This window comes from Passer domesticus, chromosome 1, assembly GCF_036417665.1.
Source record: "Passer domesticus isolate bPasDom1 chromosome 1, bPasDom1.hap1, whole genome shotgun sequence".
In the NCBI taxonomy this organism is placed as follows: Eukaryota; Metazoa; Chordata; class Aves; order Passeriformes; family Passeridae; genus Passer; species Passer domesticus.
This window is the reverse complement of record NC_087474.1, coordinates 2,183,537-2,208,123: the sequence shown is the minus strand read 5'-3', so window position 1 is coordinate 2,208,123 and position 24,587 is coordinate 2,183,537. Positions and strand designations below refer to the sequence as shown.

Here is a 24,587-nt window from a genome sequence, read left to right as displayed (position 1 = left end):
CCAGTACACAAATCCAACATAAATTACCCCAAAACCTCCCCCACTGCATGAGCTGGGTGCATGGATGGTCCTTTGGATGCAGGACTGATGCATGGAGGTGACAACCATGAAAACATGTGATAATTTTGTCACAATCCACGGGTGTGAGATGATTCCTGGAATTACAGGAAGGTACAACCCCACACACAAACACAGATGTGCTGATTGTTGCTGGAATATCCCCCAGCAAACATCTTCATTGCTCACAACAAAGCATGAGCCTTCCTCTGTGCTGGAGGAAAGCCACAGGTGAACCGTAATTGTTCATATCAAAGACACATTATTTGATGCACACAAATATCAGGCAGTGAAAACAGATCTCAGCAAGAGGTCAGTGAGCTTTTCCATGTCCGTAGGGCCAGCTTGGCCACTCACCCCCTTCTTAAACTGATTCACACCTAGTGCTGACACTGCTGATAAAGGCCAAACCTACAACTTGAAATGACATGTCATGGCTATATTTGTCCATTTTTCTGCATGGATTAACCATTTTCATTTAAAACAAGGGGACTGATGCTCTGGGCCATTCTGAGAAGTGAAGCTGTTTGTACTGACTTCCACTGGATCTCTCTGTGGGTTAAGCCAGAAACTGGGGAAAGCAGCTTGTGAGGGTTGGGGAAAGGGAAAACCAGCCAATTATGTTATTCTGTGTCTGTAGAGGTGAAGATCCCATCCTGCCAAAAAACATCTTCCACATGAGGAAGTCCAATCACTGCTCAGAAATGAACGTAAGTGGGTTTGCTGAAGGTCATCTGAGAAGTCTAAAAAAACAAAATCAGCCCAACCCTCTTTGGTCCCAGCTGTTTATCCTCTGTGTCCTTCCTGGCTGGCAAAGAGCACGGCATGGCTTTTCTTAGGCACACACCATTATTCTGAATTTGATGGAACAGGCAATCACAACTTCTGGAAGGTTTTGAGCTTGGCTTTTAGGGCCTCTCTGTGTAAGTTCAGTTTTCATGACTGCAAAAGCATCTTTCTCTATTAGAAAGAATCGTGTTTAAAGATGGCAAATGACATCCTCTTCCTTTGATTCCCCATGGCAAAATACCAGGATGAGGAATTTTGTGATCTCCATGACTTTAAAGCAATTTCCCATGTAGTGGATCAGTCCTAGTGGTTAAATCATCTTCATTCCACATGCAGTTGGTTGTATCTACACCCTCCCAGTGGGGATATAAACTGAACTGTGCCTCAGTACAATCCACAGAGGGGATTTGGATCTTCAGCACAGAGAGATGCTGGGTTGTCCGAGGAGCCCAAGGACATGTGGCACACAGAGCCTAGGCATGGTGTCACAGCTGTAATGTCACTGCACTTTCTGAAAGCCTAGAAACCTCTTCTAACACTGACAGTGCTCACAGGGAAATCATTCCTACTGTAGAACCCCTCATGCACTTGTTAGTGTTCCGGAACACATAATCATGGAATGATTGTATGCAGGTGCTTTTATGGAAGAGCTCTGGGTGTCAGGGGTACAGACCCAAATCTGACTCTAACATGGGTTCAGGATGAACACATTTTTACACCCCTATCATTATATAACTATATAATCATTATTAAACTTATATTGTTCTATTGTATACGTCGGTTTCATCCAAGCATGGATTTTTGTAATTTCCATCAAAGCCCCCCAAAGATAGTTTCTCATGATTCTTGTTACAATTTAACAATAATTATGTCCAATTATTAAACAATCATTGCATTTAACAATCATATAATTTATCATTTAAACATTTATCATAGTCATTAAATGAAAAACATGTGCAGTTTAACATGATCCAGTAAGGCCTAACATTTTACCAGGGCCTCCCAGGCCCAACTTTTTCCCAGCTCCCCTGAATATCCCATGATTTTAGAAACATTTTATCCCTATACTATCACACTTACTCCTTTGTTGGATCACAAGAACAAAGGCAGGTGAGTGGCAATGTCATCTAAAATAGCCATTTCCCAGGTCACAGAATCACGGGATCACTGAGGTTGGGAAAACCCTCCAAGACCTCTGAGTCCAGCCTGTGATTGTTCCCCACCTTGTCACCAGCCCAGAGGACTGAGTGCCACCTCCAGTCCCTCCTTGGGCACCTCCAGGGGTGGGGACTCCCCCAGCTCCTGTCAGGCACTGCTCTGGAAAGCTCAGAACTACACTGGCCTTGCATCCAAAAACCAGAGAGGCAAAAGTTTCCTGTACATGGCAACAGATCCCTTTTAATGGATTTAAACCTCTCCCAGAGTCCATCCCCACCCATCAATACTGGTTAAACCTCTCCCCTTGGAAACATCTCCACTCCTCCCAGTCTAGATCAACACCTTGAATCCTCCCCACACACAGCCTAAGGGTACAGGAAGCAACTTGGAATGCTGAAACCAGCCAACATCAATCACCCCTGCCCTTGGTTTGCAGAGCAAATCTTTGTAATTTTTTTACAGTGACTGAGATAGAGGGAGGAAAAAGAAAGGAAAACATTTGGCTTGTAAACCTGTGATTTGATGTGCTTGTTGGGGAAGACAGGACAATCTAAAGCACAATTTGTTGTCCAAATATTAAGAGGAACCATAAAATCACAGAATGGTTTGGGTTGGAAGACACCCCAGAGCTCATTTTGTTCCACCCCCTGCAATGGCCAGGGACACTGTTCTGGCTTGAAAGCAAAACCAGTGAGAGACTCCAAGTCAGCAATACAATTTATTAGGAAAAGGGGGAAAGAAAGGCAAAATACATACAATAATGCAACACAAAAAACACTGACAGAGTCAGAATACAACCTGACACGGTTGATCAGGGTTTTGGTAGCAGTCCTGTTGGAATTGTGGCTGCAGTCCTCCTGGAGTGTCAGGTGTGGTTCTGTTGGAGCAGGGATCCTGTAGAAAGGTGAGTCTTCCTCTGAAGATTCAGTGGAAAAGGCAGCTGTTCTTCTGGGAATCCAGTGGAAAGGCTGTTCTGGTGTCCCAAAAACTGAGATTCTATCCAGGTAGGAATGCTTGGCTCCTCCTGCTGGGTGGAGCATCTCCCAATAGGATGATGGAATTTGATCAGCCATGCAGGGACACTCACTGGCCCATTTATAGCAGATGTCTCCCCAGAGGGAGGATTGGTTTGTGGAAGAGATAAAGAAAACTGCCCAATTAACAGAAGATAACTGCCTCACCTCTAACAGATGGCAAACAATACATTTTACCTTGCAATCTAGGACAGACACCTGCCACAGACCAAGTTGCTCCAAGCCCCACCCAACATTTCCAGGGATGGGACAATTAATTCCACTCAGAACTTCAATACAATACCTTGATAATTTGTCCTGGGTGACAAACAAGAGTTCTGTCACTTAATATCAGCTCCAAATCAAGGAAGTGGCTTTCAAAGCACAGGGATGCCAATATTTGATGTGAAATAAACTAGGGTTGAACCAACAGCTGCAAATTTGTCTTTGTCTCCTGAAAAGTGAGACAAAGCACCCAATCATCATTTTTTTAACCTGAATCCACTTGTGAAGCTTATTTTACAAAGGAAGTAAAATACCAGAAGCAAGGCCCAACACTGAGTTGGGCACTGCTGCCAAGAATCTGCCTCCCCCAGCTCTTAGCGATTTATTGCTCTGGGATACCTAATTCAATGGCTGCTCCTTATCAGCCACTTAATCCTGAGATCTTTGGCATAAAGCCATTAAAATCCATAATATTTCATTGTGTCCTCTCTGCTCACAGGTAAAAAAATATGGGGATCTGGTGGAAATATGACCTCAGTTGGCGGTGATGAAGGAATTTATTATGTGGAATAGATTTATGTGTAATGTGATTTTTGGGTTGGAATGCATGCAGGTTTTCATTCCATCCCATCAATATTTCCCATCAAGTGTGATCTAGCTGGCCACTAAATTCCAGCTTTGCTCGTGTCCTGTTTAGTTCACAGGTAGGACTCTAAACAGGAGGCTGCAGGAATTCTCTGGCTTTTGAGAAAATTCCAAACATGTTGGTCCATGCGGAAGAAGGTCCCTCTTGGCTGGATAGGAACTCAGCCCTTTCCCAGTTTGTGATGGTCACATTTCCAAGGATCTCATTGCAAATTTCCTGACCTGGAGAAGAGTGGAGGGTTTTATCCTCCCCCTGCTTCCATTACTGGCCAGAAACCCTCAGTTTCTGAGACAATTACTGTAATTTTGGCCAGAACTAGGCAAGGATAAAGCTTGGAATCAAAATTATAGAGTACAACTCAGTTCTGGGCTCTCAACAGCTCTCCCATCTCCAAGGAAAGATTCGGAATTCATCAGCTGGATCAGTGATTAGGTCTTGTGTGAATAACTGATTGCATTTGTTTGGCTGCTGGGGGGAAAGGGAAGGGAAGGGAAGGGAAGGGAAGGGAAGGGAAGGGAAGGGAAGGGAAGGGAAGGGAAGGGAAGGGAAGGGAAGGGAAGGGAAGGGAAGGGAAGGGAAGGGAAGGGAAGGGAAGGGAAGGGAAGGGAAGGGAAGGGAAGGGAAGGGAAGGGAAGGGAAGGGAAGGGAAGGGAAGGGAAGGGAAGGGAAGGGAAGGGAAGGGAAGGGAAGGGAAGGGAAGGGAAGGGAAGGGAAGGGAAGGGAAGGGAAGGGACAGACAAAACTGACTGTGCTTTATTTTGAACAAAATGTTAAATTAGACATGCTATGGGTTTTGGTTCTTTTTTCCCTGAAGAGAGAATAATAAAAATACCTTTTGAATAGAAATTTTACTGTGATATGAAAAGGAACATTTCACTTCAGGAGAAGAGAAAGAGAAGAAGAGAAGAGAAGAGAAGAGAAGAGAAGAGAAGAGAAGAGAAGAGAAGAGAAGAGAAGAGAAGAGAAGAGAAGAGAAGAGAAGAGAAGAGAAGAGAAGAGAAGAGAAGAGAAGAGAAGAGAAGAGAGAAGAGAAGAGAAGAGAAGAGAAGAGAAGAGAAGAGAAGAGAAGAGAAGAGAAGAGAAGAGAAGAGAAGAAGAGGTAAAGTCAAAAGGAGGATGGCAGTGCCTCCCTCCCACTGACTCATCATAGGGCAACTAAATAAAGTGAGGGCAACAATTCAGATCAAGACTGAGTCCTTGCTTTGGACAATCTGCTCTAGTGGAAGATGTCCCTGCCCATGACAGCAGGGTGGAACAAGGTGGTTTTAAAGCCTCTTCCAACCCAAACCATTCTAGGATTTAATATCCAACTGCATCAGTTCATTTTTTCTATGTACCTGATGATTTATTTGACTGTAGTTATAATATACATCATTCTCATGGCAGGTGAGAAACACAAGGGTTGTTCTGTGGAGCTCAGGAGCAGCAAGAGTCAATGAGCACTTTTTCTAACATCAAAAAACGATGTATAGAACTCAGCAACTCTCATCATTCAAATCCAGTCTAATTACAGTGCAAAATGTAAATTAATGCAATGTTCTTTGGAGAGCTGCTCACATCCATAGTAATATCCCAGCTCTGGAAGCTGCCCAAGCCTTGAACAAGAGTGAAATTCTTCAGATTCAACATCAAGTGCTATGGTCTGTTCACAATGAAAAAGCATTTCAGGTGTCATTAAGGCAAAGTTTAAAGCAGAAATTGCTCCAGCAAGAAAGAAATTTCCAGGGAGCTTTTGAGATGGGGTCCCACACACACAGCTGGAACACATCTCTTGTCAGGAGGTAAACAAGTCCTTGAGGAGCCAAGGGCTGGCAAGGTGCTGGAGAAGTGCAGGCTGACACACAGGCTTGAAGCCTTCAGCAATGAAGATAAATGAGTGCTCATTGTTGTAATCTGGCTGCAGAAGCTCACTACCAAAGCTTTTACATTTCAGGAACAAAACAACAACAACAAAAATAAAACTAACACAGCACAGCTTGGTGAGATCGACAATGAAAATTTCCTTTATTCTGAATTCCTGTTAATTCTGAACCCTGATTTAAACCTGTTCTATCCTCCTCCTTCAGTTGGGTAGGTTTGCTTTACTCACCCAATCTTAACTGGGTGAGCACAAGTTCCTCACTTCAGAAATAGATCCCACAGCCAGAATTCAGCCCTAGAATGTGGACATTCCACCCAACGTTTCTATTCAGAAAAACAGTGTGTCTCCACAGAGAGAAGCTGAAAAACTACATTTCACTGCACATAGATCAACGCTGGTTTCCCTCTGCAGGGTGGGACAGGGTGTGAAAAACTGTTGTCAGCTTTGCAAACACAAAGAGAATTGTTAATTCCTTTTTACATATTTGTTATTTTAGTGTTGACTTTCTGGGGGAAAATCCTCTCACCTGGTTTTAGGTGTCTGTTAAGCAGCTATGAATGCCAGAGCCACTCATTGGAACTCATTTCTAGGGAGTTCTTGTTAATGTAGTTAATTCAGTTTAGGAGGAAATTCATCTGTGCAGGTGCAGCAGATAAATTTATACTCAATTTAAATATATTTAAATAAACCTGAGTTGTCTGATTTAAGACTTGGGAAACTAAAAGACAGAGAAGACACTGAAGTTCCCAATTTTTCTATTTGAGAGGGGCAAAATGTGCACCACACTAAGTCATCCTCTTGCTGAATGCATTGCATGGAAACAATAAAGGAGAGATTTAGGGACTCCTGATGGGTGTCCCCTGCTCTGCAAAGGTCTAAGGTGATGACTACAAAGGTGTTGCCAAGGAGAACTTGGACTGTCAGTCATCTTCTTTTCTGCCTCTGTCAGGGTTTGGATTGAAAGCGCTTGAGACAATATTTCGTGTTCAGACTCAGACGTTTATTAGTTTTTACCTATCTGTTAGTTCTTATCTATCTTATTCTGTCACAGTCTCACAAACCCTGAGTTCTGCAGCACTGCACTCTGACAAATTAAAAATGGCTCCATATCTATCTCTACACGGCCTTTGAAGGATCAACTGTCCAATTAACAAATGACACTTAAATTATTTTTACTTTTAACCCAATAAACAACCACCCATGGCTGCAATGGGAACTTTTTTATCCAATTACACAAAACCATACAAACCCATGGAGAATGTGAAGAAGAAGGACCAGCCCCCACCCCAAAACCTCCATCTTGCTTTATAAATATTACTATATTCTAAACCCTTACACTCTAGGTTTTCCACCCTGTGCTATCACACACTTCCATTCAAACTCCACACCCACAATCCCAGTTCTGTCATTCCATTTTGGAAGCTTCTCCACGGCCTCAGGTCAATGCAGTGTTCTCTTGGGGGTCAGTGCCTGGCAGCACAGAAAGTCTGGAATTCTCAGCAGCCAGGGTTCCAACACTGGACATCCAAGGAATGGATGGACCACCAGCATCCACAGCTGTCCTTGGCCTTCTGAGACACAGCTGCTCTGGTTCCTGTCAGATCAGTGAATACAGAAATTGCTAACAAGTTCTTGTGAAATAAAATATGGGAAACATGGGAGTAAAAAAGGTGTGATGAAGAAGATGTTACACCAACCCATTTCTCTTCAAAGCCATGGGAGGAAAGTGGCAACAATTATAGTTTTGCTTGAAATAGACACCTGCACACCTCACAGGATATCCAGTATTCTCTCCCTCTCCTTATAGAAATAATTGGGGTTTGCTTCTGCTCTATGTTAATATTGAAGTCAAATTCTTATAACAAGAATTTTTTTGGTGAGCAATACATATGGAAACATTGAATATTACAGGATTAAAAAATACTTGTCACCAAAAGGACACCGCTGTTGTTAAGAACATAATTATCTTTACTACATTAGCACTTAGTGAATGTTCCCATTTGTAAGAAAAACATCAATTCAGAGCTTTTAAAAAAAGTAGACAAAACATTTTCTACCTCCAGCAATACACCTAAAACTCATGACCTTGGCTCAGTGACAGGAATAATTTTTTTGGGGCACTGTGGGTTCAACAGAGAGAATTTAACTCTGGCTCCAGCAAAGAGAGATTTACTGGGATAAAAGAACCCCCAGATGATCATTAATACATTCTTTTCCTTGTGGGTTGTAAAAAGTTCTTTCTTCCCCAAAGACAAAATGAGAACAAACCTGAACTTCAATTTATTCAGTTTCTTTACTAATGGAATATTAATTTTTGTTGTTCACAGGGCTGTTTGGGACATTGGGGTTTAATATATTGAAATTGCAGCTGTATGTATTTGAATTATTTATGCAGCCAGACATGTAGGCTGTGATTAAGCTTCTTATTTGGTTGTAACACAAGGTTCATTTCTTCTGCTCGTTGATTTAGCGTGAGGAAACCTTCCCTGCAGCTCTGCTTCACAATAAATTTCTATTGGCAGATAGAAATGTCAGGTTTACCCTCCAGATGGGAGCAATAACAGATCAGACCTTTCCTTGCTCCATTTATCCAGCTGCACGTGTGACAAGAGATGTGTGTTGCTCTCTGCTGACTCTGTGTCTCTCCAATGCACGATTACATCGAGACGTTTTTCCACAGGTTCATTTTGTGGCTACAAAAAACAGCTCAGCATCCATGAAACCAGCTCAGAAAAACTTCTCAGGCCCAATTTTCAACTTTGTCATGAATCCCTTCAAGATGAAATCATGTTTTCATTTCCTGGGTTGCATTTTTACAGCGAATCACTTTATAACCATGGGAGACTTGGTAAATACCATGAAATCACAGAATGGTCTGAGTTGAAAGGGACCTCAAAGTTCATCTCATTCAAACCCTTCCATGGGCAAGGACATCTTCTACTGTCCCAGGCTGCTCAAAGCCCTGTCCAACCTGGCCTTGGACACTTCCAGGGATCCAGGGGCAGCCACAGCTGCTCTGGGCACCCTGTGCCAGGGCCTGACCACCCTCACAGGGAAGAATTTCTTCATGATATCCCATCTAAACTCTCTCTTCAAGCCCCACAACATCTGCTACAACTCTCCAAGCCTGTTTTTGGGCATTTGAAAACCTGACCCAAAGTGCCCATTTCTTTCCTTGAACAAAGGACTCCTTGGGGCAGTCTCAGCTGGAGATGTCAGCAGTGGCAATGTCTGATGCCTGGCCAGGACAATCCACCCACTGTTGCATATCATGATTTTTTTTTTTTTTTTACTCTATGTACTACAAAACAAGCAGCCTTTTTTTTCTTTGGCTACAAAATCTATTGATCTAAATTTTAATTTATCGTTTGGGACAGTTTTGGGCGAGCCACTACCGTCCAAGGGCAACACTACAGCTTCCAATCTTTCCCAAACAGATAAAACCATTCTGGATAAAGCTGCCACTGTGGGAGAAACGAGGCTGTAGCTGAAGATGGAGCCAGGGTCTGTGGCCTTCAGGATGTTCACACAGCTCCTGCTTTCCTCCACCTTCTCCACTGCCTCCCTCTTCCTGCACATGAAGAGCTTGCTTTCAGCTCCTTCAGGAAGGTTCAAAACTGTTTCCCTGAACTTTCTAAATGTCTGGAAAAGGCAACTGACAGCAATGGAATGGAAAACCACTGGATATCATGGGGAATTATATCATTCCATTACCCAATGTGGTTTTCAGAGCGCTTCATCCCTCCCTGGTAACTTAAGAATGCATTTATCTGATATCTTTGCTTATTTTTATCAAAGCACTTCAGTGACTGAGCTGGAATTACATTTTTCCCATGTTTTATTTCCAGTTTCTTGCTCTCCAGGAGGATGTAAACACTTTTGCACGTTATGTCACTGCCCACAACCGCGAGAGACGGCGCGAGGGGGAGGGAAGGGGCTGCTCCCAGACAGGGTGACGTTGCAAACACCAGTCATCAAAACACCCAGACCTTCATGCAAGAAGAAGGGTTTGCTGCTGGGAGTTTTTGTCCTGGCTCCGTTCCTCATACCATCTAGGAACATGGTATGCAAAAGGGTCGTCCACCTCAATGTCTTTGGATTTTAAAAATGGCCAGAATCCTCTTTTGCTTTCCCCCGCTGCTCCTTCTCCTCACAGCAGCCTGTGTTGGTGCTGATGATGCTTCTCCAAATTAGCTTTGGGCTCCAAAAATACATCGCAGTAGCTGCAAGTTGTCCAAGGAGTTGTAGTGTCGCTGTTGTACTGAGGAAGGGTGAATAAGTGACATATAGACTCGAAGTCAGAAGGTAAATGTAAAGTTTATTAGGCACTACACATTTTTTTATAGATAATTACAATAAAGCTGGACCTGATTGGTCCTTAATTAACACTCTTCACGCTATTGGTTAACTAGGAATAACACCCTTCTTGTAAACATCTTACCAAAAAAACAACACGTTTAAAACATTAGTTGTAAAGATTGTTTTAATTTTTTTCTGAACTTTCCTAAAGCTTCCCAGAGTTTTATCTGGGAAAGTTTATCTGACTCTTTTTCTGACCAGGCTCTCAGCATCCACATTGTAGGATGTCAAAGAGGGAAGCAAAAGTGGAAAAAGATGGTCTTGCTGAGGAAGAAGTTGACTGAACGACCTCACCAGTGCCCTAAATAGAAAGGTGAAAGACTCATTTTCTCTGGCCCTAAGACAAATGGCCTAGGACAGCTTGTGTCCTTACAAGATAAACTTTCTGACTCTGGAAGAAAAAGTCATATTTTCCACACTGGCTTCCAGAAGCATTTTCACAAACATTCCCCTCACAAAATCCAACTGGAAGTCAGGCAATTGAGATTTAGTTTCCCAGCCACTGGTGGGATTTAGAGCAGCTTCTAGACCATGCAGAAATTCAAGGAGTGCTGTTAAAGGCTCGAGCCAGTGGTAGGAAGAAGTGGCTGACTCACAGCTGCTGGTAGAGCTAAGATTGAAATCCAATGTAAAAAAGAATTACAAAGATACTCCAAGTACAGAGCAAATTTGCAAACAAAGTTTAAAAAGGCCCAAACACATTTCACCTCTATTTGTCTCTGTTCTCATTCATCCCCTTGACCTTGTTGTCTTGCTGCAATAACATCTCCTTTACCACAGGATATCTCCTCACAGCATCTTTGGGGAATGCCTGATATTTGTCTACCAAGCAGAAACCACAGAGAAACAAGGACGTTGAAGAGGCATTCACAGATCTCCATTCACCCACAAAATAACCATGAGTGGGTCTGTGTTCGAGGCAAAAAGCTGTTTTGATTTGTCCTCTTCCAGACACCATCATTTCTGCCATTTCTAGTCAGACCAGTGTTTTTTTCTGTGCAAAATCTGAGCAAATGAAACCATTTGTCTGAGTCATGGCAGCTTGGTTAACACGACCTTGTGTGAAAACATATTGGGCAGTTTTTCATAGAGGAGGTTTGATTTTGTATATGTGTTTTCAATTTTCCTGAGCTCTGTGCCACACCTGGTTTACTCTGAGAAACACAGCCCTTTTACCCCTGGAACAGTCACAAAAGTGCATTTGAAGGCTTCTGATGTAATTAATTTACATCATTTAATAATGAAGCCTTCTGATCCATGGACACTGGGATGATTTCAGCACACAGAGACAGGCAAAGCCATCCTTTTTCATTCACTGAAATGGGCTAAATTGGTAAGTTCTGTTGAAATAAAAGCATTCAATTGTGATTTTTTTTGTCTGCCTAGAAGGTGAATTAAAGCAGAGAAAGGAGAGCTTGACAAGCAGAGGGGACCTCTGCTGCAAGAAATCCTGCCATAGAATCACAGAATTATCTTCCTGAGAATGTCTTGTGCTAATTGAGCAAGATGAGAACTGGAATTAGGGGTGCAGCCAAGACAAAATGCCCAAGGAGGACTTTGCAACACCACAAAGATTGAACAAAATATTCTAAATACGACATTGGCCACAGACTCATTCTGAGAATCCCAGAATTCCAGAATGTTTTGGGTTGGAAAGGACCTTAAAAATCATCCATTCCACTCCCTGCCACAGGCAGGGACCCCTCACACTATCCCAGGCTGCTCCAACCCTGCCTGGCCTTGGGCACTTCAGGGATGGGGAGTTTTCTGTTAACACAGCATGTTGGAGAGGAGGAATTTGGGCTTAGATGGAGATCTCCACATCTCCTTGTGTGGGTCACACCAGGGAGATCTCTCTGCCTGCTGTCACCTCTCCATCCAGACAGGCCTGGGGTTAATATTTTGTGACAAGCTTCCCCTTTGTGACCATTCCTGGATCAAAACCAAGAATGGGGAATCTGCTGAGATCTTTGAAGCTTCTACTTGGAAAAATGTTCTTTTGAGCTGCCAGTGCCATCATTGCCAAGTTCAGCCAGAGCTCCAGTTAGTGCCACCCCTGCAGCTGACCTCTGTGAACTGTCTGGTTTTGATTTAAAATCATCAATGATAAGCCATTTGGAAAGCTTCCAGCATTAAATTAAAGAAATTAAAGAAAATTAAAGGAAAAAGATGCCTGGTCCATACCATGTAAGAGTATTGCCTCTGCTGCCTAAATGCCTTAAGTTTTGCATTGGATTTGCAAAGCCTCATGAGCCTCTCAAACTCATTCCTTCTGAATTTTTCTTGTCCTAAAATAGCTTTGTTTTACTGGGTGTAACTGTGAGAGAAATTTCTCAAGCTGATCAGGGGTGTGATCAGGCTCATTTATTTTACTTCTGTAACCACATTTTTATGCAGGCAGCAGTAGCAGCAGAAAAACAAACACAAGAAACAGCAAGGGGGGTTATAATAATTTCACTATATGGGTGATCAACTGAGTGTCTGGAAATGTTCCCTGGCACTTTTTCAATTGTTCACAGGGCTGTCTAGGGGGTTAAAATCCAACCTGCAAACCTGATTTTACGTTAGCAGGGTCACAGGTCAATGCATCAATGTCACTGTGGTTTTTCATAGAGCCACAGAATGGTTTGGGTTGGAAAAGACCTTAAAGACCACCTAATTCCAACCCCTTCCATGGGCAGAGGGTTGGAACTGAGTGACCCTTAAGGTCCTTTCCAACCCAAACCATTCCAGGAATCCACATCTAGGATGGTCAGGTGGGATTTTGGGATGCACACAACCTTCTCTGTGTGTGTGCTTGGGACGGAATAATTCTGTTCTACCCTAAAATGAAATTCTCTGGTACAGAAGAGGATTTGCTTACTGGTTGAGGTCAGCTTAATCCTGTTTAGCACAAGGACAGACTGCACAGCCAAATTGCCCACAGCTTTTCCAGAGTGAGCTCCTCAGCTGGAATCAGAGAAGGAGCTAAACCCCAAGAGGCAGGAACAAGCATGGGGTCCCCAGAGCTCCCTCTAATTTAGAATACAACCTCAGACAATCTTTGCCTTTTACCAAAAGTATTTATTTACCAAACACCATGACCTGAGCTCCTGCAGTGCCAGCTCAGGTGATGCACTGTGACAGGTGAGGCACAGGTAAGGACCAGGTGCCTTCATTGCCCTCATGGGCCATTTTCCAACTGCAGACAGGGCACCTGGAGGATTTTCTCGCCAGGCAGAAGCAGCAAACACATCCTCTGGTGTGTGCAGTGTGTGCTGCAGCTTTGCACCTTCCTGCAGGCTGTGTTGGAGCCTTTGTGCAGAGGGGATGCACCATGGGGGTGTCCTGTGGCAATCAGAAAAATAGAAACTTCCACAGACATGAAAGGGTTTGATTTGAAGCCTTGGGAGAAGCTGGGATTGATGTAAAAATACAATACACAGATGTAAAGCAGAAAAATCATAAAGTTATGTTTCTGTGGTTGTAAGTAGGAATATGCTTTAAGTAAGTGAGAAACTGTATTGATGAGATGGTGAAGGGTTTATAATGTAGGGATGGGGTTGTATGGAGTGAGCAAAGAGTTTAGAAATTATAACAGCAATATATTTATGCATGTGAGACCTACGCCCACTGGATAAAACTATCCATAGTGCAGTAGAAATAAAGGTGATAGATGAGAAAAGCAAAATAAACCCTATGACAACTGTCTATTGGGTTAGAAAGTTCTATATTGTCTTCTAACAAAGAACTTATGTCTACTCTTGAGCTATTTCTTGCTCCTCTCAAATCTCACAGCCTCTGAGACTGATATTTATCTGAGCAATAAATCCTTCTTAGCCCAAAAATAGTCCCATCCCTTCATTATTAGGGGTGATAATGACAGTGTCCCAGAGGGCTGCACAGCATGTTGCCCTTTCTGCATGCTAGAAATTAAAAGCACTCTGTGAGAGGTGTGTCCTCGCCCAGCCTGGCCCCTGTAGGAGCTGTAAGACATTAATATGCAGAGGAGCTGCTCTCTCCTTGCTCAAGAGGTGCAGTGCACTGGCAGGGAGCCCAAAAGGAGGAGGGAGGAGGGCCTGGCAGCTGTTGGAGGCACTTGAAAGAGAGATCAAAGCATATTAACTCATTGTCCTTCTCCCTTTCCCCACTTCCACAGCATGAAGGAAAATCTTTCTTTTTCTTTCCTGTGAATGATACCTCAAGCAACTGTTCCTAACTGCAGGAATGATCCCTAAGGTCCCTTCCAGCACAAATCACTCCGTAATTCTCTGAATCCCTCTTTTTCTCTGGGCTTTGCCATGATGGAGACACAGCAAGAGGAGCAAGTTTGGATGTGTTTCAGATGAGCTTTTTCCACATCTCTGCACCAGCCTGTCTCCCTCTGTGGAACAGGAGGGGCTGCATTTCTGCCCTCCCTCCAAGAGCCCTGGCTGATCTCTGGTCTGGAAGCTCTGCTGCATCCCTGCATTAACCAGATGAGAAAGAAACAGAAATAAACAGAGAATCAAGGGTTTTCACTCAGGTGCTACAGCTCCTCCTCCAAAACACCTTCTGCTACTGTGGTGAAGACTCCCTTTCTGTCCAAGGATAGTTTTCTGGACTTTTGTCACATTTACAAGGGGAAATTACTTTAGTTTGAGGAGATCAGGTTTTCATGAGATATTTGCAAGAAAATATCTCATCTAAGGGTGGTGAGCCCCTGGCACAGGGTGCCCAGAGAAGCTGTGGCTGCCCCTGGATCCCTGGCAGTGCCCAAGGCCAGGTTGGATGGGGCTTGGAGCAACCTGGGACAGTGGAAGGTGTCCCTGCCCTGGCAGGGGTGGGATGAGATGATCTTTAAGGTCTTTTCCAACCCATACCATTCTGTGGCTCCATGAAGGACCACAGTGACATTGGTGCATTGCCCTGTGACCCTGCCACCATAACACCAGGTCAGCAGATTGGATTTAACCATGTAGACAGTCCTGTGAACAATTGAAATTATGTCCACAAAGTGCCAGGGAACATTTCCAGACACTCAAATTCATCAGTCCTGTAGTGATATTGCTACAATACTCCTTGGTGTGCCTTGTGCTGAGGATAAATGGCACATTCCCAAAGAATTTCTGGGAGTGTCTCATGGGGGAAGGTGGTGTGGGTCATTGCTGATGAACATTTTGGATGGAAACATTTCAGAAAGTCAAAGTTTAATAAAATAAAAATGGGCCATTGCAGCAGGCCTCAATACTGGAGAAGGATCCCAAACCTATTTCACCCACTGCAGTAGCTGTATCCTTAGGGTTTATTCCACATTTTTAGTGGGTTCCTTTTCATTGTCAGACCTTACAGGTCACAAGGGCATTGCTGGGGCAGCAGGATGGCATGAACAACATCCCTGAGCTGGCTTTAGGGTGTCTGAAATGCCACCAAAACCAGTCATGAGGAAGAAACCTGACCTCAGGGCAACCCCTGCTCTCCATGGATTATGATTTTCTTTCTCCTCTCCCCAAACTTTTCAGAAATGGGCATTAAAATTCATGTACTGCTCCATGTAGGATTGATGAGGTGACCATGAATGTTCTCCTCCTGGTACAGCTTTGAATTTATAGGATATTTCTATTTCTATGTTTTATTTATAAGAAATATATCTACATTTATGCTTATTTCATATTTATGTTTATATTTAAATTGATGCTTAGATATTTATATTCCTATTATCTACTTTTAGCAGCAAATATTTCACAGGCCCAGTGATCCCAGCTCCCTTCAGCCTTGCAGGCAGTGCAGTGACTCATTCCAGCCCTCTGTAATTCCTCTTTTCTGTGAGTCTCTCCTCAAAGCAGACAAGCCATGTAAATGAATTGGTCTGGTTTGTAACTTGTTTATTGGGATTTCACCTCAGGGGCAGCATGAGCAGGCACATGTGAGAGCATTTTCTCCCTTATCCTTCTCTTTAGGATTGCCCAAGTCCCACTGGTGTTGCCCAGCTTTTGAAGGGTTGGCTTTGCAGTTTTACAAGTGCTTTTGAAATGCAACTTCAGTGGGTAACATCACATTTAAAAAAAAATAAAAAAAAGTATATTACCTTTTTTTAATAGGGATAAACAGCAGAAACACCACCCCATGGCATCAATCACCCCTCAGGCTCTCATCCCTCTTCTGCAGCAGAGCTGGAATCCCTCAAAGAAACAGATTGCAAGATGAAGGAAGGAAAAGTGCCCCCGCCACTGGAACCTGCTCAACCATTCCAGAAACACATTCCCTGTGAAAACATTCCCAAGAAGAAAAACAGGATGGAAAGGCATGCCTAGCCCAAATTGTTCAGTTTATGAGGGAAACAGGAACATGAGGTGAGTGTAGTGTAAGTACAATATTTTTATATTAAAATGTTTGGGGCATATTTGTAGGCTGAAACTTCAGGCAGATTTGTGGGGCCAGTTTCTTACCTCCACTAGGGAAAACAATAGAACAATAGTCCAGGTAGTGGTCCAGAACAGGAATAATTAGGGATCTCTGCAGTGTTTCCTGGCACTGCCCCTTTTCTTTTCTCAGTCTTTCATGGCCAAAAAAAATTTGGAAGAGGGGAGAAATGGTATTTTCAATATGATGGTGAAAGTGGAATACTGGGTGCCTGGGGAAAGAGCCTGGCAAGGTTTATTCCCTCTTGTGCTTCAAAACCAATCAGCTGAGTGTCTCCACTCCAGATAAACACTCTGTGTGCTATGAATGGATCAATAAATGAGATTTTTTGGGGTGGTTTAGGTGCTAATCAATGAAGCAGCAATTAATCTGCCCCCATCCAGTTACTTTTAACTCCAACAAAATATTTTCATGGAACTACACTTCTCTCTGGAGACATCACTCCCACCAGTGGCACACAAAGTGAGAAAGATCTTCCTGAAGTCTCTCTGTGCTCCTTCTGTGCTGGAAAATCCTTTGTTACTTCGACAGAGCACCTGAGAAATGCATGGATTTAACCAAAAACCACTAAAGCAGGGTTAGCCACAGCTCTGGGCTCTTCCCGGCAGTGGCCTGGCCCAAGGGGATGATTTCTGAGGCACAAGAAGATTCTCCTCCTCAGGTGTGAGGATCTAGCCCAAAGCCACTGGAGCAAATTTTCTCCCTTTTGCTGGAAGATAATACAGATATCAAATTGTCCTGGCTTGTAAAATAAGCATGTATTCTATTTTGCCATCTGTTGGGGGTTAGGCAGTTTTTTTTTTCTTATCTCTTTCAGGAACAATGACACTGCCCGGAAGACAATGTCCTGCTAATGGGCTATGTAATGTCCTGGCTTGTAAAATAAGCATGTATTCTTTTTTGCCATCTGTTGGGGGTTAGGCAGTTTTTCTTATCTCTTTCAAGAACAATAACACTGCCAGGAAGACAATGTCCTGCTAATGGGCTATTGAATTACTCACTGTGGCTGGTAAGATTAGTTACATCATCCCATTGGGAGATGCTCCACCCAGAGGGAGGAGCCAAGCATCCCTGCCACCATAAAACAAGCACTTCTGAGACCACAGACAGCCTTCTTCGCTGGATTTCCGAGAGGAATCAGGAACCAAGGCCCAGCTGCTCCTTCGCCGCATTTTCGGAAGGGATCTACACCCTTCTGCAGATCGCCGCTCCAGGAGGAGCAGCCACCTTTTGGCTGGACTGCTATCAGCACCCTGACTTCTCAGGGTGCCAGGTTTTTTCTCACTCTGCCAGTGGTTGTTTTGCTTGTGTTAAATTACATTGTTATTTAGTTGTTTGTTTGTTTTTTTTCTTCCAGTAAAGAACTGTTATTCCCGTTTCCCATATCTTTGCCTGAGAGCCTTTTTTAATTCTGAAGTTGTGATAATTCAGAGGGAGGGGGTTTACCTTCTCCATTTCACAGGAGGCTTTTGCCTTCCTTCACAGGCTCCTGTCTTTTCAACCCAAGACACAAATTTAGCAGCAACATTTCTTGCTCTATTCATGGTTTCATTCAATGAATTAAGGACATTCATTTTTCCTTGAGTGAGCTCTCAGCAGGAGACACCCCAGAAAAGCACTCACTCAAAAAAAAAATCTAAAACCTCCCTTGATATTTTTTTACTCCAATATTGATAATAATTTATCAACTTCCAGCCAACTGTCAAGTTCCAAGCCTGGCAGTTAAGTCACACCACGGCATTCAGGCCTGAAGGTTTTAGACTGGGATCAAGGTTTTAGACTGGGATCAAGGTGTTAGCCTCGTGAGGGCTTTTCCCACAGAGACACTTCCCAGATTCCTTTCTGACTGTTCACAAGAACCCCAAGTCAACAGTTCCCCAGCATGACAAATCCACCAGGCCAGGCAAGGATGGGAGCTAATTGGAAACCTGCAGAGAATCACAGAATTTCTAAGGTCAGAAAGACCTCAGAGATCAAATCCAGAAGATCTGTGTTTGTCTTGTAGTTTGAACACGTTGCCATCAGCAGAACAAGGGCCTTTGCAAAGACCTGCTCCATGGAATTGGGAGCAAGTTTCTGTGGCGAATTACTGTGTCCTTCAGGCAGCAAAGTTAATTTGGAATGAGGCAGCTGAAATAACTCTGCCTGAAATAGTCTGGGCTTTTAGGCACCTGACTGCAACCAGCAAGGGTTAAACATTAATTTTGAAGACCCCAGTTTCAGGATAAATTAAAAAATCTGATGTGCTGGGAACCACCCCAAATAATTTCCCAAGAATCTCTTTAACAGTTCTCTCCTTTATCAGGCAGAGGAATGAGAGACAAAAATAAACAGCTCAGGTGGTTAAAGGTCACCCAGAAGTCAAAGGTGAAAATAAAAACTGCACCTTTGCCACCCCAATGCACCACAGCAGCCACTGGGCTTCCCAGCTGAGGCAGGAATGGTGTGGGAGGGCCCTGATGACTCTCTCCATTGGCCTCATTAGGATTTGGATCAAATATTGAGGCTAATTTTTTCTCTGTTCCCCCATGGAGCTGTGCTCTTAAATGATTTATGCAAATGAGGTGCATCTATTAAATTTGCAATGCTGCAGGCATCAATATGCAAGTGTTAGAAACAGTTCTGTATTCAAGAAACCTGAGCAAAACCCTGCTTTTCCCCTGAAAAAAATGAACACTGAAGGAGCTGGGATAAAGCTGATTTTTTCAAGTACATATTTAAATAAAGGCAGAATATTTTCCTATGTATCCCTGCCCTCTATTATTCACTGAAAAAGGTCTCATTTTTTATGTCTCTGTAAATATCCTGCTCTCCATGATTATGAATTGTCATGATTCTTTTGTGATGAAATAACCAATCCAGCTGCTCTGCAATTAAGCTGAATTTTGCAAGTGATTTTTTGTTAGAGAAAAAGGTGCAGAGCAATCTCTTGCTCCTTGAATTCAGGGAATCAGCCTTATTGGAAATAATCAGAGTTAATCCATTGATGGTTTGACAGCCCAGCCTTCCAAGCCTTGGAAAACCTGTGAGGGTTTTAATTCACACCTGATTGTCACCTGCAGGCAGCATCCTCATGGGCATGGACACCACCTTGGAATCATGGAATACTTAAGATTGGAAAAGACCTTATCACATCCAAGAATCAAGCCAGAACCATCACCATGTTCACCCCTAAATCACACCTCAAGTTCCACATTTTGGAATCTTCTAAATCCCTCCAGGGATGGCAATTGCACCACTTCCCTGGGCAGCCTGTCCCAGTGCCTGACCACCCTTCTGGGAAGAATTTTTCCTAAATATCCCACCTAAATCTTCCCAGGTACATCTTCACAGAATTCCCAGAATGACCAGGTTGGAAGAGACCTTCAAGATCATCGAGTCCAACCCAGCCCCAACAGCTCAACTCAACCCTGGCACCCAGTGCCACATCCAGGCTTTGTTAAACACACCCAGGGATGGGGACTGCACCACCTCCCCGGGCAGCCATTCCAGAACTTTATCACTCTTGCTGTGAAAAACTTTTTCCTGATATCCAGCCTGTATTTCCCTGGGTGCAGCTGCAGGCTGTGTGCTCTGGTTGTATCAGTGCTGCTGGAGAAAGAGCCCAGCCCCAGCTGAGCACAGGCACCTTTCAGGAGCTGTGCAGAGTGATGAGGGCAGCCCTGAGTCTCCTTTTCTCCAGGCTGAGCACCCCCAGCTCCCTCAGGGCTTCCTCTCAGGGTTTGTGTTCCCAGCCCCTTTCCAGCCTCGCTGTCCCCTCTGGATGTGCTCAGTGTCCCAAGGTCCTTCCCAAGCTGAGGGGCCAGAGCTGGGCACAGCACTGGAGGTGTGACCCCAGCAGAGCTGAGCACAGGGGCAGAGTGACCTCCCTGCTCCTGCTGCCACACCATTCCTGACACAGGCCAGGAGCCATTGGCCTTTTTGGCCACCAGGGCACTCTGCTGGCTCATGGTCAGTTGATGTTGTCCAGCACCCCCATGAAGTAATTACACATCCTCTGAACAGAGAGAGAAATAGTTCTTCCAGGAAAATCCTGGGGAGCTGTGTAGAAACTGAGGGAAACTTAGAAGAAAAGAATTCTAACAATTATTATGTACAACCTTTGTTTATAAATATAGTTCTCCAGAGTGTGCTATTTGTAGTTCACCAATAGTATGAGAGGAGATTCCTAAAAGACAATCAGGTCTTAAGTCCACTGTTGTTTCCATAAGAACTGTAAATTTCTAATAATAAAGTTTCTTTTCACACCTTCTGATGATAAAGTCTCTATATCACCATTAACTGTCCCCAATACCCCTTCAGTAATACCCCCAGAAATGTCCCTTTCTGCCTGGGCACTGTCCGGCCACACCATCCCCAGCCTGGAGCACTGCAGGGGTTATTGTGGCCAAAACACAGGACTGGGCACTTGGACATATTAAACTTCACTTTGTTAGACTCTGCCCATCCATCCACCTGTTCCAGATCTCCCTGAAGAGCCCTCCTCCCTTCCAGCAGATGGACACAGCTCCCAACTTGGTGTCATCTGCAGATTTACTAATAACAGACCCAATCCCTCATCCATGTCACCAATAAAAACATTGACCAGAGCTGCCCCCAGCACAGAGCCCTGAGGGACACCCCTGGTGACTGACTCCAGCTGGATGCAGCACCGTTCACCACCAACCTCTGGGCCTGACTATCCATCCATCTTGAGGCCATTTTGTCTCTTGAGAGATTTTTGAGGAACAACTCATCGCAGGTGACCACACAGAAGAGTCTGTTGCCTTTTGAGAGGCTTCCAGGTACCTCACCAGGCTCCAGAATGACACAGATCTCTCACAGAATCTTCATCACAACTTCCATCCTCTCTTGGATGCTTTGGAAGCCTCGAGATAATTGTTCTGGAAGTCTTAAAGGACATGAAGAAACAAAACAATTATTTGATTCTGTTTAATTTACAGAAGAATTTAATAATTATTTAATTTGGCATTCACATTAAATATACATTCTGAAAAAGAGGGTTAATACCAGATCTCTCCAAAATATGGTCTGTGCTGTCACTGGAAGCAAATCCTTCATTTCCAAGCTACAAAGTCCTCCAGAGCAGGTTGGTGCATTGGAGAACTCTGACCTGAGGAAAAAAAAAAGGTGAAACTCTCCAGAAACATCTTCACCAGCAACCAAACACTATCCCAGGCTCACCCAAACTCTTTAAACCCTTAGAAAAGCTTTTGTTACAGTTTTGGCCTCCCACCAGGACCTTCCCAGTCCTTGCCCAGGTGTCCTTTAGGAGCCTCTATGGGTCAGGGCCATTTCCTGTTCCCCTAAAGAATGTCCCTTGTGCCCATCAGGAAAATTAACACTCCCAAATTAGTGTTTTGTCCATGTTGATATCATGGCTAAAAAAAAAAACCCCAACATTTCAGACCCAACTACAAACACAGTGATATCAGCAAAATTCCATTTAATGTCCTAAAATCCCTTCACCCCAGAAACTCCAGATACATACAAACCTTAAAAAAGGTTTGCATGTATCTTTGGCAAGCAAAACCCCTCCAAGACTTATTTTTCCTCCTAATTTCAGCAGGAGGAAATTCAGTTTTCAGCAGGGAAAAGCAAGTTTATAGTTGTGTCTTCAAATAGAAGTTTCTAGCACCTAAAGAAAAATATTCCACTTTCCCATATAAATGCAGCAGCACAAGTCAAAGGAGGGGAAAAAACACCCCTTTTATTTTATAAATATATAGAATAATATGGATTTGTACGTATGCAGTAGCTTTTCATCAGCTGCAGCCCACGGCCTCTCACAGCACTTATTAATAGAGCTCCAAGAGAGTTGCTTTCTCAGCTTGTGCATAAATCAGACAGGAAAAATAATTTCAGGATAAAACAAATCCCATTCTTAAAAAAAAAAAAAAAAAAAGAACACAAAGTAATAAATGGTGCAAAAGCATTGTTTGGGGGTAAATAATAATCTCAGTTTCGGCTTCAAATGTTTTCTTTAAGGGATTCTGTAGTAAAGGGCTTTTTGCTCAAATGGTACCATTAAAAATTCAAAATTCCATTCAAATCCACAAGGTGAAAGATATAATTCTGAAAAGCAGGAAAAGAGGCAATACAAGCACATTTCAAAATTGCTGTTTGTCCCATTTCTACACAAATGAATTGAAAATACCAGTCATAAACATTCTGTTTTGTTATTAAACCAGAAGAATAAACCTTCTGGCCTCTAAATCTGAATGTCTCTCATGGAAAAAAAGAAGTTTTAACTGTAAAATGTTGCCCAGTTTTTCATTACACATATTTATTTGTGTAATGAAATATTACACAATATTTCATTGCCTAGAAATATTTGCAGAGGAGACACGTTTCTCTAACATCCACCATCCAGAAGAGGAGAAGAGTTTTCCTGAGCAAACTGGATGATTCAAAACTGGAAACAGAGCACAAATATACTTCATAGAAATAAATCTCTAAATTCCTGACATTTCCACAGAAAGGTGTTTTCAGTATTATCTCCATTTAGCAGTGAGAATTTCCAAACTGTAGCAAAAGTTGCAGCAGCCAGAAGTCGGTGTCAAGACTCTCGTGGCCCTTGGTGTAATTTTTTGAGGGAGAACTCAGCCAAATTCCCATTTTCCTTCTGAGAAGTGGCTTTTTGGTGGCAATGGCTGCTAGAAATCCAGTCTGTGGGGTGGTGTCTCCTCTGAGAGGCAGAATTTCTCCTGAGCTGTGCTCCTCGCACCTTGTTGTGTCTTTTTTGATCCTTCCAGGGAGGACAATATTAATTAAAATCACCTGTTGGAGCCCTGGATGCTGAGAATTTTAAACTTTCTGTGCTGCCAGGCACTGACCCCCAGGAGAACACTGCATTGACCTGAGGCCATGGAGAAGCTTCCAAAATGGAATGACAGAACTGGGATTGTGGGTGTGGAGTTTGAATAGAAGTGTGTGCTATCACAGGGTGGAAAACTTAGAGTTGGGGATTTTAGAATATAGAAATAAATATGAAGCAATATGGAGGTTTTGGGGTGGAGGCTGGTCCTTCTTGTTTACCTTCTTCTTCACCTTCTTCTTCCTTCTTCTTCCTTCTTCTTCATGGGTTTGGGTAATGTTTTGTAATTGGGCAGAAAAGTCCTCATTGTGGGCTTCCAGAGATCAGTTATTGGGTTAAAAGGGAAAATAATCTAGGTGTCAGTTCTTAATTCGATAATTTAGTCTTAAAAGACCTTGTAACAGGACATTGTAGCCATTTTGTGCCTTGTTAGTGAAATACTGCAGAACTCATGGTTGTGAAGCTGTTTTACTGATAAGAAATAATAAACACCTGAGTCCAAACATGAAATACCATCTCAAGTGCTTTCAATCCAGACTCAGAGAAACCAATAACCACCCACGTAAACGCAGAATTCTCAGCTCCTCTTTGTGGGTTACCCAAAGTGACAGAAATCCTGGATAAATCACAGAATCCCAGAATGGTTTGAGTCAGAAGGGACCTTAAGGATCCCCTCATTCCCACCCCATGACATGGGCAGGGACACCTCCCACCATCCCAGGCTGCTCCAAGCCCCACCAGTGCCCAGTACAGAGGGACAATCCCTGCCCTGGCCCTTTTGTCATCCCAGGAGGTGCCAGTGGCCTTCTTGGCCACCTGGGCACACCTGGGCTCATGTTCAGCTGCTCAACCCTCACCCCCAGGACCTTCTCCATGAGCAAATCCCTTCTGGAGCACAGAACCAAGGGGCTGGTGGATAAACTCTCACCCCTCCTCCTTCCACACAGCAGATCTACAAATCCCCCTTCATGGTGCACCCCTGGCCCTGATAGTTCCACTCCAGCGGGAGAAATTAGTTGTGCACAGCATTGACATCAACATTATGGGAGTTCACAGTTCTTGGCTCTTCTCAGAACTGGTTTCTCAAGCCTGGGGTTAAAATTCATTCCTTCTTTGTACAAATCAGCTTGACAGTGGATATTTCTACCACTGGAAATATATTTGATATATAAATATATATATAAATTTAATTATATCAGTATTATAATATCTATTATACAATTATAATTTAATATGCATATATATAACTATATATATAATAGCTAATAATAAAATATAATA

General features: G+C 43.3%; 1 long non-coding RNA gene across 1 annotated transcript; it reads right to left on the bottom strand.

Annotated features, from left to right (window-relative positions):
• Positions 1–15,133: 15,133 nt before the first annotated feature.
• LOC135286801 (uncharacterized) lies at positions 15,134–24,040 on the bottom strand. Its single transcript, XR_010350846.1, has 3 exons — positions 21,500–24,040; positions 21,278–21,380; positions 15,134–16,239 (listed from the first exon to the last, which is right to left on the bottom strand). It is a non-coding gene; the product is annotated as an uncharacterized LOC135286801 (long non-coding RNA).
• Between the last annotated feature and the right edge of the window lie 547 nt (positions 24,041–24,587).